The following is a 17,046-nucleotide window of genomic DNA, read 5'->3' as shown; positions in this document are numbered from 1 at the left end:
ATGTTGATACATTTCCTTCTTGAATTTTTACCTGGCTTATATTTTTTACATGGTGGGGATTATACACAAAGTATCATGGTTAAAAATTGAGTCCAAAGTGTCGGATTCAAATCCTATCTCTGTCGCTTTCCAGCCCTACAACACTGAACAAGTCACTTCACTTCTTTGTGTCTCCATTTGTTTATCTATAAAATGGGGACAACGATTCTAATCTCATTCAATTTGTAGCAAGAATTAAATGACGTTATACATGATAATACTTAGCATAGTGTCTGCCCGGCTGAGACAAAGCACTTAAGAGATATTAGCTATTGTTATAGGCTATGGACAGACTTAATCAATCTTGATTGAAAGAAAATATTATCTAGGTTTTCTGACTATAAAAGTGACATTTCCTAATTGTGGGCAATTAGAAAAATCCGGAAAGAAATTATAAGAAAGAAACCATGATTTATATATGCCCCGCAGTTCCTCTCTTTATCTTCATTTTGGCCTTGAAGGGCCCCAAACCAAGGTACTCCTAGAATCCAGGCACTTTTGAGTGAAGTAGCTCCTGGTATCAAAAGGAAAAAGAGGAGGGGGCATGGAAAAGGGAGCAAAATCCCGAACTCTGAAGCACTGACACAGGAAGATGTTAGGGGAAATTGACAGGACATGGAGAGCCATCTAGCCTCTTATTTTGATAGTAATAGTCTTTGATTTCATGTCTCATAACTACAAAAACAAAAAACAAAACAAAACAAAACAAAACAAGAACTGCCTACAGAGTATTTCTGAAGCACCCTTATTTTCCTCCCTGCATGACCTCTGTACAAGAGAAGCAGACAATAAGCATGTTTTCCTTCCATCAGCTCCATCTGCCCTCCCTGGGAAGAGGAACCCATACTTATCTGTGACTGGAATATGTTCTGACTTCTAAGTAGCGTCAGGTTCAGCAATGGGATCAACCTTCAAGCTCTAAGCATTTCCTAGTTATGTTAGTTTTTCCAGGCATTAGCTTCTGCCTTTTCATCTTATCAGTGCTTAGGACAATGTTAAGCACTCATTCCGCAGCCAAATGGAATAGGAGTTGCAGGCAGGTAAAGCAAGAACTAAGGCGAAACGCACTGCATCCATCCCTCAAATGCATCAGAATATCTGTTGCAGATAAGGATAATGCTGCCCTGTGGCTTATACCAATGCTGCCGCTCAAAGTGTGACCCGTGGACCAACATCACCAGTATCACCAGGGAATTTGTTACAAATAAAGACCTGTAGAATCAGAATCTCTGGGGGCAGGGCTCAGAAATCTGCATTTTGACCAACTCTCCTGATGATTATTATGTACTAAAGTTTGAGAAGCACTGGTTTATACCACCTCCCCCAGAGGATAAAACATATATGAGGACATTATTAATAATATACAAGTAATCATAACAGCTAACATTAATTGAATAAATACTGTGTGTTATATACTGTGTTATTATTTATATCTCCTTTACTCCTCATAAAAATCCTACAAGCTGGATATAATTATTCTACCAATTTTGTAGACAAGACAACTGGGGCTTAGAATGATCATATAACTTGCCCAAGGTTATCCAGCCTAGAAGTCATGGATTTTGAGGTTGAACCCAGGTCTGAGTACTACACGCCTCAACTTTCTCTGTCTCTGTGGTCTGTTTCTCACCCATTTCTCTCTCTCTCTCTCTGGATTCAGGACTTCCACAAGGAAAAGTTCCCTTTGTGTCACTTTGTAGAAGCTCTACCTTCTCTGGATTCAGACATGTGAATAATAAATGCTTCTGAAGCTGACCCAGCAAGCCACAATTTCTTGGAGAAAGAAAATTGCAAGGAAATGGCCAACCCCCTTCAATGTCTTTGGCATTAGTTGTAATGACAGCCGGGCAGGTTCAAGCATCCTCAGGCCACTGCTGCAGTGGAACTGGTTGGCACAACCATGGTGGCATGCTTGGCACTGTCCTTGTTCCTGCTGGCATGGGCCAATGCCAGGAAGGAATGAGCACCAGTGCCACGCAGTGATGCCAAGCTTCCCCAGTGGGCTGCTTTGCTGCAGCAGGTCAGGCAAGTGGCAGAAATGTAAAAACTGCTCCTCTGCAACTGGGGAGCAGGCATGCAAGTACACAGAACCCTGGCAGGCTCTCCACAGGCTGCTTCAAAAGGCCCTGGCCGTCTTGCAGGACAATGTTGGCAGGGAGGTGGGGCAGAAATGGCTGGTGGCAGGCCTGGCTCTGTAATGGATGTCAAGCAATCAGCAAACAATGACTTGTCAAACCAAGAAGATCAAGCCCTCTTGCCATGCCTCTTTTGAAGCTTTAGATGTCCCTACTGGTTTGTTTTTCAATGTTTTCTCTTCTCATTGTTCCCAAGGAAATTGGGATTACAAGCTATTGGATAAGAGATGCTCCCAAGAGAGAAGGGCAAGAGCTAAGCAAGGCGAAGGTCTCCGGCAAAGTTCCACTGAGGTCGCACAGGGAACTCTAGAGTGTGAGTTACACCTCAAAGTTGTCTCAATTTGAGGTAAGGCAGCTGGGCTCTTGTACCCATCAGTCTTTGGCTAAAGTGTGTGTGTGTGTGTGTGTGTGTGTGTGTGTGTGTGTGTGTGTGTGTTCGCAAACTCAGATACATTGGGCTCTTTCATCCTGGGATCAATGCAGGTCCAATAGTCCAAAGATGAGCTGCAGGGCTGGCCGCTGAAAGCCCATCAAAGCTGAAGTGGGGGAAAGACCCTTAAAAAATTCCAGAGGGTCTGGACAGAGTAACTTACATTCTTTACTTACGTGCATCTTACTTCATATTTTATTAACATGTGATAAATGTTATCTGTAAAGAAAAATCATTATCATTATCAACATTTAATTTACAGGTTTAACCACACACTCTGCATTGCAGAGTGGGCTGTATCACCACTCCCACTCCCAGTATGTTACTAAGCTGTTCACCTTCACAATCACCCTGTGAGGTAGAGGGAAGACAAATACCACTTAAACCCCCTCCAGAGGGAAAAATGGAAAGATCTGTCCACTAAAGCATTTTACGCATCTCGTAGAAAAGCCTTGTGCAGGAACCAGTCACATTCAAACCTGGCTCTGAAGTCAGACTATCTGAGTTTGAATCTCAACTCTGCTACTTAACTCCAGGCAAGTCTCTTAACCTCTTTGTGCCTTGATTTCCTCATCTGTGAAATGAGGACAATGGCAGCGTCTATCACATAGCATTGTGGAGAAAGTCACATGAGTTGATTCAAGTAATCCACTAAAGGCAAGGCAAGGAGTACATAATAAATTTTTTTTTTAATTTACTTTTTAGACAGGGTCTGACTCCATCACCCAGGTTGGAGTACATTGGTGCAATCTTGGCTCATTGAAGCCTCTGCCTCTCAGATTCAAGCAATCCTCCCGCCTCAGCCTCCCAAGTAGCTGAGACTACAGGCACACACCACCATGCCCAGCTAATTTTTTGTAGAGACGGGGTCTCACCATGTTGCCCAGGCTGGTCTTGAACTCCTAGGCTCAAGTGATCCACCCGTCTTGGCCTCCCAAAGTGCAGGGATTACAGGCATAAGCCACCGTGCCCAGCCCACACAATAAACATTCAATCAGTGTGAGCCCTTACAATTGTGATGATGCTCATTATTTAAAGACTCTTGGGAAATGACTTGTGTTTTGCCCTAACCGGAGTTCAGATAAGTGAAATTAATTTTCCCAAGTTCTTCAGAGGGTTGACGGTTTATCAAGAACTAGGATCCAGATTTCATCACTTCTGTTCTCTTCTGCCCACCCTCTCTCCACCACCCAAATCAGATGCCTAGTAGTTTTGGCCTGATCTGTTTTTCTCTCCCTCAACCTGACATTCTACTTTCTCAAATAACAAAGTCATATGCTGTATAGACACAGAACTCATATGTAGCTCTTCTGGCCCAGACTGCTTTAGCTTTTATCACTCACAATCTCTTCTGCCTTTTCCTGGTGGCAAAATTTGCCATTCTAAAGAACCCAGGTCAAGGCCCAAATGCACCAAGAAACCCCCTGATAGTCCCATGTCACAGAATTTGCTTCCTTTTCTGAATGTAAAGTCATAATGCTATGTCTACCTGGCTGAGATATTGCATCTGTAAGAGAGATGGAGTCCTCAGCAACTCCTCCCTAGGGTTACTGTGGAAGTCATAAGTTAAAGCATGAGTGTGTTCAACATACCATGTTGAACATCTGCCCTATGGTACAAAGATTATTAGCGAATGAGAAAGTGTGGGCTCAGAGTGAAATGACTTTCCCACAGCAACACCACTAGTACTTAATTCTATTGGTTAGAATAGGCTAGGTTATGCTGTAGCAACAAATAACTCCAATATTAAAGGTTTGCTTTTTGTTCACATCACATGTCCAAAGCAGGATAGTGGAAGCCTCTGTTCCACATGATTACTCAGGGATCCAGGCTGACACAGGCTCCACCATCTCCACATGTGGCTTCAGGGTTTGCTGAGGCAGGTGACAAGAGCAAACAGAAACCTCACACCTGCTTTTCTATACTGAAAGCCCACTGGCCAGAACTAGTCATGTGACCCTGCCCCATTAAAGAGCACTGAGGAGTGTAAGATTCCATGTGCCCAAAGGAGGGGAGAGCTGGATATTGGTGAGGTGGTAATGTTTAGAATTTTGGAGGAGCTGGATTTTGAACCTAGGGGTTCCAACCAAGGTCTGCTAGGGTCCAAAGCCTCTGTTCTGTCTACTGCACAAGGAGAAACTTCCCTGGTGATGCTTCAATTTTAGGGCAGAAAGGTCCCAGACATGTGCTAGAAGCTAGAGAAGGGAGGAAAAAGAGAAAACATTGTCTAATCACCACTGATCATTCATTCGATAATTTTGTTTAGCATCTACTCTGTGCCAGGCACAATTCTAGGCACTGGAGATACAGCAGTGAACCAGACACAGGTCTTTGACCCCATGAAGCTTATATTCAAGAGAGGCCAAGCAGAGAAGCAGATACATGGTGTAAAGTTAAATAAACCAATTATATGCTATGTCGCAGAGCATTAAGGACTGTGGAGAACCATCAAGCAGGGAAGGAGGACAGAGAAAGGGAGTGGTTGTGTGATGTTTTAAATGGGGTAGTTGGGAAGGGCCTCACTAACCAATAAGGCAAGATATGACTCTCTCCTAAAGAGGAAAGCGCCAGAGCCATGCTTTCAGGGGAAAGCATTCCAGGCAGAGGGAACAGCAAGGGCAAAGGCCTTGAAGGAAGACCCTGCATATATGGTAGGCTTAAGAAGCAACAAGGGGGCAATGCAGTGGGGATGCAGTGAGAAAGAGGAAAAATGGTAGAGGTGTCATGAGAGACGCATGTGGGTAGAGGGCATGTGCCCATCATGTAGACTCCTGTAGGTGCTTGGGACTCTGGCTTTTACTGGAAATAAAATGGAAAGCCAAAAAGCCTGGCTGAAAGGGAGGCAGAAAGACAAGGGCAGTGGCTAGACAGGGAAGCAGGAGAGAGGGAGAGTCGCTGTACATCCAACCTGGACATCTAATGCGCTCCCAGGAAGAAGAGAAGTGTACGCCCCACTTAAGAGCAAAGAAAAGCGTTTTCGATCTGTCTGTGCAACATTGGGCACCCAGAGAAATGCTTTCCTGGCCTCAGAAAGGTTGGCTTCCCCACAAGCTAAGGAAATTGATAAGAGCATGACCAGAAATCTATCTGGTGAAGCCCCTTCCCACTTTGCACGTGTTCATGGCTTCCTGCTCCGTACACCTATGACCCTCTCCCTGAGGGCTTTCTCTGGTCACTGGAGCACAGAAGTGCCAGGGACTCAACATCTCTGGGAGCAATCAGCAAAGGGCAGGAATTATGAAGAACACCCCAGCTTCCTCACCCCCTAGGCAGGAAACTCTGAAGTGTGTTCTGCTTAGTTTCCCAAAGGTCCCCAGCAGGACGAAACCCCAGTTGCCCATGCTGGGAGCCTACTCTTTAATGCACCTATGTCAGCTTCCTTCTCGTCCCTGTGTTACCTCTCCAGGCCCTAACCACTGCTTCCAGGACCCCCCTGAGCAAAGAGCATTTGCTCCATTCCTCATGTCATGTCTGCTTTTAGAGGAAGCCAACCTAAGACACCGACAGAGTCCAGGAAAGGCAGTGCACTTTTACAGGTCTCAGCTCCCGCACCTGAAAATGAGGGTGTGAGACTATATGAGTCCAGGAACCTTGCCAGCCTACAGATGAGGAAATGCACAAACCTGAAATCTGAACTCAAGAAGTTCATGCTCCTGACCTGCCTCCACTTCCACCCTCTCTCCTCTCTGCGAAAGAGCCAAAGTCCCACTAACCCTGGGAATGCTTGGCCTTCCGCAAGATGGGGGCACTGGAGGCCTCCACAGCCAGGCTGAGCAGGAAGCCCTCCTGCCCGTGGCTGGCTCTGCAATTCTCCCTTCCTGTGGATGTGCTGGGAACAGCTTCCCTTTTGTTTTCCCCTCTGATCCCCATCTGCTCAGCAACTGCCCAAATTCAATTCAGGCGTCGCGTGCCCCCAGCCTCCAGTCGGGCATTGTCTCTTAGGAATCACTCCAATCCCCCCAAACAAAAGCCCTCAAATCTGAATAAACCATCTGACATCAGCCTGGCGGGTCAGGAAGCTGAGCAGGACAGTCCCCACTCCCGCCTCTTTTAAACCCTTTGGCTTTGCTGACCTTTGTCTAACCCCTAATGCAACATAGTCTCCTGTCACTGCTAGGCCAGACGCCACATTTCCTACTTGACTTAGCCACTCTGCTGAGCCAACAGGCCACCTCCATTTTGGGGGGACCTGATACTTTTCTTTTTTGAAGTTCAACTTTGTCCTTTTACAGAAATTCACCTCCGACGTGTCCAATTTTTGAGAAGTTAGCTCAGGATAGCACCAGGCAGGACCCTGTCCTTATCTCTGCCTGGGGCAGGCTAGGAAGCATATTACTGGAAGTTTTTCAGCTACATAATTTACTTCCAATTCACTTTGCTTTCTCCTCCTCATCCAAAGAGATTCTGTCTTCTTCTAGGTGTAGATTTGCTCCAGTTTAAACCTTTAATCACAGGAATTTCATTGTTCATTATGCTTGGATCACATTTAAAGATAAAGCTCTCATCTCCTAATGGTGCTTTTGATCGAACTTAGCTGGTCAGTTTTGCTGATTCCAAAACCTAACAGAACAGGCAAAACATCTACCAGAAACTTCACTTCAAGTTTGATGCCATATACGTGCCTGAGATGGGACAGATGGAAGGAAGATGCCCCACTTATCCTTTTTTTGTAAATTGGTCTTTGTCTTGCTTGGACATGACAAGAGTCTTTGCTTTGCTTTCCATCTGGCAAGACTTTGCTGCTATTTCAATACATTTCATGACTCATATTTCAATTTATCTCCACAGTTCAATCACTTTATAGAAAATCAAGATTAGAATTCCCCAAAAGTTTCCTTCCTGGAAAAATTCAACTCACCATACACCATAAAAGCCTGGTAGCATGGTCTTCAAATACCGTCTTAGAATGGAAAAAAGAGGCTTTGCAAAGAAACATCCTCAAAGGTTTCATGCAACGAACAAGAACAACTTGTTGATTAGTCAACACAGTACCCATTTATAGAAAGTTTCCTACGTGTCAGACAGTGGCTAGGTGTGTGGCATAAGTGAGACCTATCTTGCCCACACAAGAATATACTTTTAGATTTTCTTAAAGAAAAAGAAGCAATTTATTGGGTTCCTCTAACTTTTCTGTAAGAAACAGAAAATCCCAAACCACCCCACTAGCAGAACAACAAATGGTTCAAGAATAAATCAATAAATCACAAATCTGACTCTGACTCAGATGGAGCAACCCTTCCAGTACTTTTTCCTTCCCTCTATACTCTACACATGGATCTCTGACTAGGTAGAGACAGCTGGAGATGTTATTGCCCAGGGATGAGCTGGCTCTAAGAAAGAGCCAGTGCTTTTGGAACACACATAGGTCCGAATGCAAGTTTTTTGTTTGTTTGTTTGTTTGAGACGGAGTCTCGCTCTGTTGCCCAGGCTGGAGTGCAGTGGCGCGATCTCGGCTCACTGCAAGCTCCGCCTCCCAGGTTCCCACCATTCTCCTGCCTCAGCCTCCTGAGTAGCTGGGACTACAGGCACCCGCCACCACGCCTGGCTAATTTTTTGCATTTTTAGCAGAGACGGGGTTTCACTGTGTTAGCCAGGATGGTCTTGATCTCCTGACCTCATGATCCGCCTGCCTTGTCCTCCCAAAGTGCTGGGATTACAGGCGTGAGCCACTGCGCCCAGCCCAAATGCAAGTTTTTAAAGTTCATCACCAGCTACAGACACAGGGAAGACCTGTCAAATGAATGAAGGGGGAACTTGGCCAAGGAGTTTAGGGAAGCAGAGGGAATGAGTTAAATGTTCCCTTCTTCGACATTTCAGGAAGGAGGCAAGTCAGTGGTTATTTCTGACAATACAGAATCTATTCAAGAGTTACCAGCTGGGTGCAGTGGCTCATACCTGTAATCCCAGCACTTTGGGAAGCCAAGATGGGAGGATCACTTGAGCCCAGGAGTTCAAGAACAGCCTGGGCAATGTAGCAAGATCCCATATCTACAAAAAGCTTTTTAAAAAATAGCCGAGTGTGGTGGTGGGCACCCGTGGTCCCAGCTACTTGGGGGGCTGAGGCAAAACGATTGTTTGAGCCCAGGAGTCCAAGGCTGCAGTGAGGACCTGTGATCACACTGCTGCATTCCAGCCTGGGTGACAGAGCAAGACCCTGTCTCTAAAAGAAAAAGTTAGCATTCAGCCACTCCTCACCACTCCCCAGACTGAAATATACCATGGTGGGCGCTATCCCAGTCTGAGGTTCTTGATCAATCAACTCACCTTAGGATGTCAAAACTAGAGCAGAGGAGAAATATCTGTTAGCGGTGTTTGACTAGGGATGGTGCTGCCCCCTACAGGTATATGGCAGTGTTGGGGGTGCTTTTGGTTGTGACTAGGAGAGGGCCTTCCTTACTGCTTCTAGTAGGCACAGAGATTCTAGATGACCTGGAATGCTCAGTTCATCCCATGCAACAAATCATTGTTCCACCTGATCCACTTATCACACCCCAGCGGAAGCAACCTGTGACCATCATTTTATAGAAGAGGGACAAAATCTCAAGAAATCCCCAAGGTCAGAGGAAACGGTGGGATATGTTTGGGAGATGCTTTCAGGAAACATAGTGGGAGAGGGGGTAAGTGAGACGGGGAAGGGAAGGAAGCCATAGAGGTAGGTTATGAAACAGGTTTCTGTCACAGGCAACTGAGGTTCAATCTTGTTTGGAGACTCTGGGAGACACTGTAGTACACAGCTCAGAGCTGGCCCACCTGAGAAGTGAGCAAAATTGATTCTCCAGCTCTCATCTTTCATTGACTGAAGGCTGTTCAGGAACATTAATCCCCAGGCACTCTGGGCCTGCCCTGCTCGAAGGCTGACAGAAAGCCCTCAGGAAGAGAACTGCAGACACTTGGAGTAGGACACTCTCCAGGTGTGCACTGGGACACCAGATGCCAAGAACTTGTGGGTGGGCACCAACAGCATCTGCTAGAAAAGCAAGGACAAACATTGAACATGAATCTGGGCACTTATTCAGTCCCTGAATCAAACAACCAGGGCCTGTGGAAATTGTTGGAAATGATTTTTTATAAACTTGCCTTTATGCTTGGAAGAGTCCATACAATTAAATTTTGGAACCCCACAGTGGATTTGGCCAAGGGTCTCTCATGAAGCCATAGACCCTGGGGAGTTGCCATTTATCGGGCCACTAGAGTCATTAGAGTCATAACTAGACTTTTAATTTCTCTCTTTGAAGACATTGCTGCTTTCTGAGCTCTTGTCCCTAACTTTCAAAACAGGAAAGCTACAGCAACACAAAAATCCACCAAGAGCCACTGAGGTCTCCAACATGAGGGCGTGTGCTGGCTAAGCAAAGGTAGCTATAGGCCTGGGGGAAGAAAAACATGGCATTACTTCCCAAAATCAATGTCCCAGGCATCGCTAACCACACTGGCCTCTTTGTGACGTTCTTCTTCAGGAGGCATTCTCTAATGTTCTCTCATCAAAATATACAATTTTCTGCTCATGAAATCAACTCATAGTCTCAATCCTATGAATTCCTTCCAAAGACCCACTGGCTGCCAGGGCATCATGAATGCATCCTGGGCAAAGTGTGTTAATGTGAGAGTAGACATACGTGTGCATGCACACACACACACACACACACACACACACACACACACACACACAATGACCTTTCAGGCAACAGTCTGAAGAAGGCTTTCTTCCTCTCAGTAGGTTAGAGAATTCATCATCAAAAGGGAGAAAACAGTAAAATACCACACTTATAGACTCCCTTAATTAGGTTTTGTAATTAATTCTGTTAAGTGCTGACAAGACTTTTGCTCAAGAAAAGTGCATATTAATGGCAAGAGAAGAGAAACAACAATTTATTGGACATAGTGTTAGACATTTCTGTATTTATGTCATGTAATCTTCAAAACAGCCCTCAGAATAGGCATTACTATTAACCTCATAGTGCAGGCCATGAAAGCAAGACTTAGAGAGGCTGTGGGGGCTGTCCAAGGTCATGGGACCCAAAGGGCTGTGTCAGGAAGCAAACTCAGTTCTCCAAGACCCAAGACCATGCCTATGACCCCAGCCCTGTCCATCTTCCTAGCAGGAGTCATCACTTTGTGCTCAGTACTTGAAAGTGATTATTCCCTGATTGCTTTAAAAGTCATAATTTTAAAAGTCAACAAGGCCAGGTGCAGTGGCTCACACCTGTAATCCCAGCACTTTGGGAAGCCGAGGCAGGTGGACTGCTTGAGCTCCGGGGTTCAAGACCTGGGTAACATACAGAGACCCTGTCTCTATAAAAAAAATACAAAAATTAGCCAGGCATAGTGGTGGCATGCCTGTAATCCCAGCTACTTGGGAGGCTGAGGCAGGAAGATCACTTGAGCCTGGGAGGTTGAGGCTACAGTGAGCCATGATCGTGTCATCGCACTCCAGCCTGGGTGACAGAGCAAAACCCTGTCTCACTCAAAAAAATAAAAATCAACGAGCAACCTTACAAAAAAAGGTTGCCGAAAAATCTGTAAAGGACTTAAGCACATAGACTCACACACTGGAGACAATTCCATATAGAGCCATGCCAATGACTTTCACTTCTCTAAGAGCTTTGGCCCTCTCCCATGTCTTTGCTGCCCCCACACTCCTGTGTGGTGGGCAGGGCAGACACTTGCCAGCAACTTACTGGCCTTTTCTGGTGATGGTTGTTGTTCATTATAGAAAAACCCGCGTAGGTCTTTGGTAGGCCCTGCTCTGCGGAGCTAATACTCATCATAACAATAGATTCAGCATCTCTATACTACAGGCATTGTGCTGAATGCCTCACACTCAGGATTTTATTTATTCCTCCCCATGGCTCTACTGGTAGAAGCTATTATACCCATTTCATAGATGAGAAACTAAGGCTCAGATAAGTTAAGAAAAGGGCCCAAGTTGCCCACCAGTAAGTGGCCAGGCCAGGGTTTGAACCCAGGTTAGCAGTTAGTTTACTCCAGAACCCCAGCCCTAGCCCCTTCCTTGGTCTGGGCTTTCTTCCAATAATGTTGGCATTTTCACTGAAGGACCAAGATCTCATCCCTTCCTGGGAGACATTCTATAGACCATATCTCATGGTGACGTCTCAGGCTCTCTGAATTTGCTCTTGTCTTTGTAAAGGAGGAAGCCTTCAAATGCACAGTGAGGGGAGCACTGAGGTTGATACTAAACTCAAGGCACACTTCTGGTGCCATCGTCCATACTGTTACTGAATTCTTTACTGCTAGGAAGGTCTCCAGGGACCAGCCATCTGCTTTTCCTCCCTTCAAGGGCAGGGACTATATCATTCATCTTTGTTTCCTGGGGCTCCGGTCCAGTGCCTGGCATATAATCAGGGCTAAAGAAGTGTGCCTCGATGGATTGATTCATTTACATAGAAATGGCTTCTGCTTTGCACTAATTAAAACCAGAGCAAAGAAGTCTTCCTGACCTCGAGGGCCAATTCATGCTACCAATTATCTAGACATTCAGAGCTGAATTCTTATATATTTAAAACAATTTTTAAAAGTTTTCATTTCCCAGTATCATATTTTAGGAGACCCGTGCTCCTACACACCCCCTATATGGAGTGGACAGTCTATGTGGGGTGTGAACCACTGCATGGAGTTGCAAAGGATCCCACTGGCCTCACCAACAAATATTTGTTGGGTGCATTCTAGATACCAGCTCCTGGGGAGACAAGAATCAACACAAATGAATGGGTCCTCACTCCATGGAACTTATAGTCTAGCAGGAGAGACACGCATTAATCCAATTGTCACACTTTGGATATATAACTGCATAGGGCAAAAAGCACTATGAGGATAAGAAGGAGGGTCAACAACAAAGGAATCTCACTGGCTGGAGAAGGTCAGAGAAAGCCTCCCTGGGGAAGCTTGAGGGGCCATTGGCAGGATGCTGAGGCACTAAGCAGGTGAGGTGGGGCTGGAGAAAGCACCTCAGCTTGTGCAAAGGCCCTGTGGGGGCCTGAAAATAGGCCAGCGTGGCTGCAGCACAAAGCCAGGGGAGGGCAGCAGAGAGAAAGACAGAAGCATAGCCAGGGCCCACCCTAGAGGCCTTCAGGGCCACGCTCAGGATTGTAGGCTACGACCAATGATGTCACAGAAAGAGCTGAAGCAATGGCAGAGGAGGAGGGGGGAATAATGGTGCGGGAGACTTTGAATAGGTCACTTGGACTTGATAGTAGAAAAGAGACTGGACAAATGCAAGAGAGGCTACAAGGAGACCTCCAAAGACAGCTGCAGGAGAAGATGGGGCTTAGACCACAGGGGTGGTAGTTAGGGTAGAGGGCAGAAGAGGGATCTGAGAGACACTGGGCAGTGAAATGAATGATCCTGGTGATGGATTAGGGGGATAGTGAGGGAGGGGGAGGCCCACTTCGAGCTTGCAATCTAACTGGGAAGGCTGGGGCACCAAGGGAAGAACTGGGGGGGCCACTGAAGGGGGATGAGAAAGCTCAGAGTGGCCAGGAAACGAAAGTGTGGGTTTGGATTCACAGCTAGGAAATGGGGGAGGTTTATAAGGGGGAGGTACTGGCCTCTCCAAAAGGAGGAAGGGGAAGGGAATTAAAAGCATGAGGCAGGGGGCAAGGGTAGCCTGGCTGGTGTGAGGGTTTCCATGGAGAGAGAAATAAAGGCTGCCAGAAGGGCCAGGGTTCCTCGAGAGCAGCTATTCCCAATGTGTGCTCCTCCACCTCACCAGAAGCATGGGCATCACCAGGGAACCTGTTTGAAATGCAGATTTGGCTGGCAGGGTGGCTCCCGCCTGAAATTCCAGCACTTTGGGAGGTTGAGGCAGGGGAATCACTTGAGGCCAGCAGTTCAAGACCAGCCTAGGAATTTGAGGCTGCAGTGAGCTATGATTGTGCCACGGTACCCAAACCTGGGCGGCAGAGTGAGACCTTGTCTGAAAAAAAAAGAAAAAAGAAAGGAAGAAATGCAGATTCTCTGGCCCTGACCCAAACCTGATAGATTCAAAACTCTGAGAGTAGGGCTGAGCAATGTGTGTTTTAACAGGATTGTTGAAACAAATTCCAATATATGCTCAAATTTGATAACCACTGCCCTGGACCAGCGCTTCTGAAACATTAATGTGCGTCTGAATCACCTGGGGATCACGTTAAACAGCAAATTCAGATTCAGTCGGTCAGCAGTGGAGCCCTGATTCTGCATCTCTAACCAGCTCCCAGGGGAGACGATACTGCTAGTCCAAGGACCACACTTTGAGTAGCAACGGTCCAAATCATCCCTTCACCCCATTCTGAGAGGTTAAGGGACTATCCACCTGCTTGCTGGTGACAAATGGGGTCGGTAGCACTCAACATAAGCCAAAACATCCATCTCTCCAGAAACCTGAGAAATGTCATGCTCCTTAACTGAATTTCCTCCACATTAAAGTCCAACACTGGCGTCTCTCTCGGCAGGGTTGAAAAACCTAATGGCAGGTAGAAATAAGCCATTCCCATCCAGTGACCTGGCTGGAGAGGGAGAGGAGGGGAGGGGATTTAAATCCAGAGATCTCTGGACATGTTCACTGAAAGTCACTTTCAAGTTATTCTCGAGCTATTTTAAAATGATTAACCCCTTTCAGAAGGGAGTTTGACTAGCTTCAACTTGGAGTCAGTGCAGGGAAAGCATCTTTGTTCTTTTCTCTCTGTGGCCCAGAAATAGAGGGAAGAAAAAAGGAAACCCCCTTGGCTGCCACAGAAGAGCCTAAAGGACATGAAGCAGCCTGCATATCCAGAGACTCTCCAAGCGAAGTGAAAGGCACATGTCAACAGGGGACACCAAAGGTAAAACAAACTCAAAACACAGGATGCAGTTGGTTTTAGCTGACATCCCTTCCTATGAACTCCACACTGTCATACCCTAAACACGAAATCTCCTTCTAAGAATGAAACTTAAAATCTGCCTCTTGGGATGAATTGAATCCTGAATGCCCCTCCATGCTTTTTAAGAGCTACTATGAACTGATTTTTTTCTCTTTTCTTTAAGGGAAAATGTGCAAAGTGGCAAGAATTGAATACATAATTCAAAGACTTTGAGTTGGAGTCTGTGTGGACTCTGGGCAGCACGGTCTCATTTCTGTTTTCTGCTGTTGTCTGCACTGGGAATGTGGAAGGAGAGCATTATTTTTCCCCCTAGAAAAACAACGCGTCAGCTTTCTTTGTTGGCTTCAGTGACACTAAAGGCATTGCAGTGTTAGCCAAACTGGAGCCAACTGAAGCTTACACACTCCTGAGCAGGAACCAAATCATCGACTGGATCTGACACCTCTTCGTTTTCCAACCCTTTCGCATTTCTCTTTTGATTGCTCTTCATATATGTACATGCACTTTTCTGTATTTCATATACATATACACACTGACATCTTACTAGCAATTTTTAGCTCCTTGACACATAATAAAGGCATCCATTCTCAGTGAAATCAGGCCTTCTGTTCAAAGTGTTTTGCCTAGAAAATATGGCAGCTTCTAATTAAATAACTCAATGAGCAGCAGGAAGGGATAATGTGAAATTTAGAGCAGCATTTCAGCTTATATAGCACCCTTCTTGACAAGCAGTACACAGTAGTTGACGGACTTCAGAAAACCAAGCTGTGCTACATTCTCACTGATGTGCTTGGAAAGAAAGGAGGGGAAGAAAGGAAGAAGGGAGGAAGAAAAAAGAAAGAAGGAAGGGAAGAAGGGAAGGAGGGAGGAAAAACAAAGAAAAAGAAGGAAGGGAGGGATGTCTAACACATTCCAGATATACACAGGGCAACACATCACCATTCCCTTGGCATCACCCAGCTGTCAATCTGGTATTTGTGAAAGTGTCCTGTGCTTATGAAAAAGGATGGTGGCCCAGGGCTGTCTAACCTTCCCAAATGACAGACCTAGAACACTCCAAGAGACCATATATTTATAAATATTTGAGAAATGGGGCATTCCCAGTATAACATATACTCACAGGGGTTGTCTTGAAGTGTGGGTGTCTTAATTTATTTTTCCTTCTTTTTTAAAGCCAGCAGCCATATCCGGAAGCCACACAGCGTGTTTGAAGAAGGGGTGAGTTAGTCAGCACTCCCAGAGAGATTTGGTTCCTCAGAAAAAGAGTCAAAGATGAGCAGCCATGAAGTTCCTCCATTGGTAAACCCAGCACAGCTACCACCCAGAGCAAATCAGAATCAGGAGTTCTGTGATTATTTCTTAATGCTGACATGCACGACCCAGTTATTCACATGTAACTCAAGGATTCCAGAGTCAGTAGCATCCTTAAGGAAAAATTTTCTCCTTCTGTGAGTTTAGTTATTTAAGGGCAGGGTTGATGTAACCAATACTAGACACAAGAACAGTCCTCTTGAGGAAGAAGAGAGAGAGGGAGGAGCCATATCAGAAGCAGGAGCACCCTACCAGAAAGCAACCTGCTAGATCAGGGGCTCCTTGTGGTGGCACTGTTGACATTTGAGGCTGGATCATTCTCTGCTGTGGGGGCTGCACTGTGCATTGTAGGAGGTTTAGCAGCATCCCTCACTTCTCCTCACCAGATGCCCCTTTCCTCCAGTTGTGGCAACCAAAAATGTCTCCAGACATTGCCACATGTCCCCTGGGGGTGAGGGAAGAATCACCCTCCCCCACTGCCCTAGACAAAAGCCACAGAAAACAAGAGGAAGCGGTAGAAAAAGTCACCAGACACCAATTAATTTGGGGGTGGGGTTGGGAGCAGAAAGGGAAGAAAAGAATGTGGAGACATAAAGGAACATCTCACAGGTTTCAGCCAGGAAGATCAAACTCAACTTGCAGATAAGACCAGTGGGTATAGTCGTGCAACCCACAGACTCGGTGTGATTATGGGTCCCTTTGAAAGAAGCAGCGCTTTTATAGGCAGGCCAAGGGGGCAGTGAAGCCTATTTAAAAAGGGAGCGGCTTGTAGTTTACCAGATATCTTATCAAACTTACTTTAAGAATTCAACGCAGGAAAAAAAAAATGCCACCCCTGAATGCTCCTTTCCTTAAACTTGGATACTAACAAAACTTCCTGTCAACACGTAGGAGCCTGAAGTGATTAAAGCAAAAGGGAGCACTCCCTCTATTGTGTCTGCTTTTAATCCTCAGAGAATTTTTCTTTTAGACACACATACAAACAACTTGGGATTTGTTGATGCTAACTGCAGAGGGGTTTACGCAAGGAGGGGCGGGGGCTGCTCAGACCACAAAATGAAAGGGGAAATAGAAGCAAAGAGAGAGAGGGCCTGAGAAAGTTTCCTTCCCCAGCTTCCAGTCAAGAGGGCTGGCACAGTGCTCAAGGGCATTTGGCGTCAGTCACTGGACTGCTCCCCGAAATGCCCTGAAGGGGCAGAGCCAGGGAAGCTGGCAGGGCCCTCTCTGCCTTTTTCACTTGGGAGCCCAAGTCAGCCAAAGAAAAGCTACGTGC

The 17,046-nt window shown here is 45.9% G+C and overlaps 1 protein-coding gene and 1 long non-coding RNA gene across 2 annotated transcripts in view; both read right to left on the bottom strand.

The window, feature by feature from the left end:
* Nucleotides 1-16,228, bottom strand: part of LOC109024705 (uncharacterized) — a 59,082-nt gene extending 42,854 nt beyond the window's left edge. Inside the window, exon 1 of the long non-coding RNA XR_002004196.2 lies at nucleotides 15,583-16,228. This is a non-coding gene — a long non-coding RNA (uncharacterized lncRNA). The remainder of the gene's footprint in view (nucleotides 1-15,582) is intronic.
* Nucleotides 1-17,046, bottom strand: part of NHS (NHS actin remodeling regulator) — a 364,164-nt gene that overhangs the window by 191,256 nt on the left and 155,862 nt on the right. The gene's annotated exons all lie outside the window — the stretch shown is intronic.

The sequence above is a fragment of the Gorilla gorilla genome, chromosome X (genome assembly GCF_029281585.2).
Source record: "Gorilla gorilla gorilla isolate KB3781 chromosome X, NHGRI_mGorGor1-v2.1_pri, whole genome shotgun sequence".
Lineage (NCBI taxonomy): Eukaryota > Metazoa > Chordata > Mammalia > Primates > Hominidae > Gorilla > Gorilla gorilla.
Note: the sequence above shows the minus strand (reverse complement) of the source record. Positions and strands in the feature narration are given on the sequence as shown.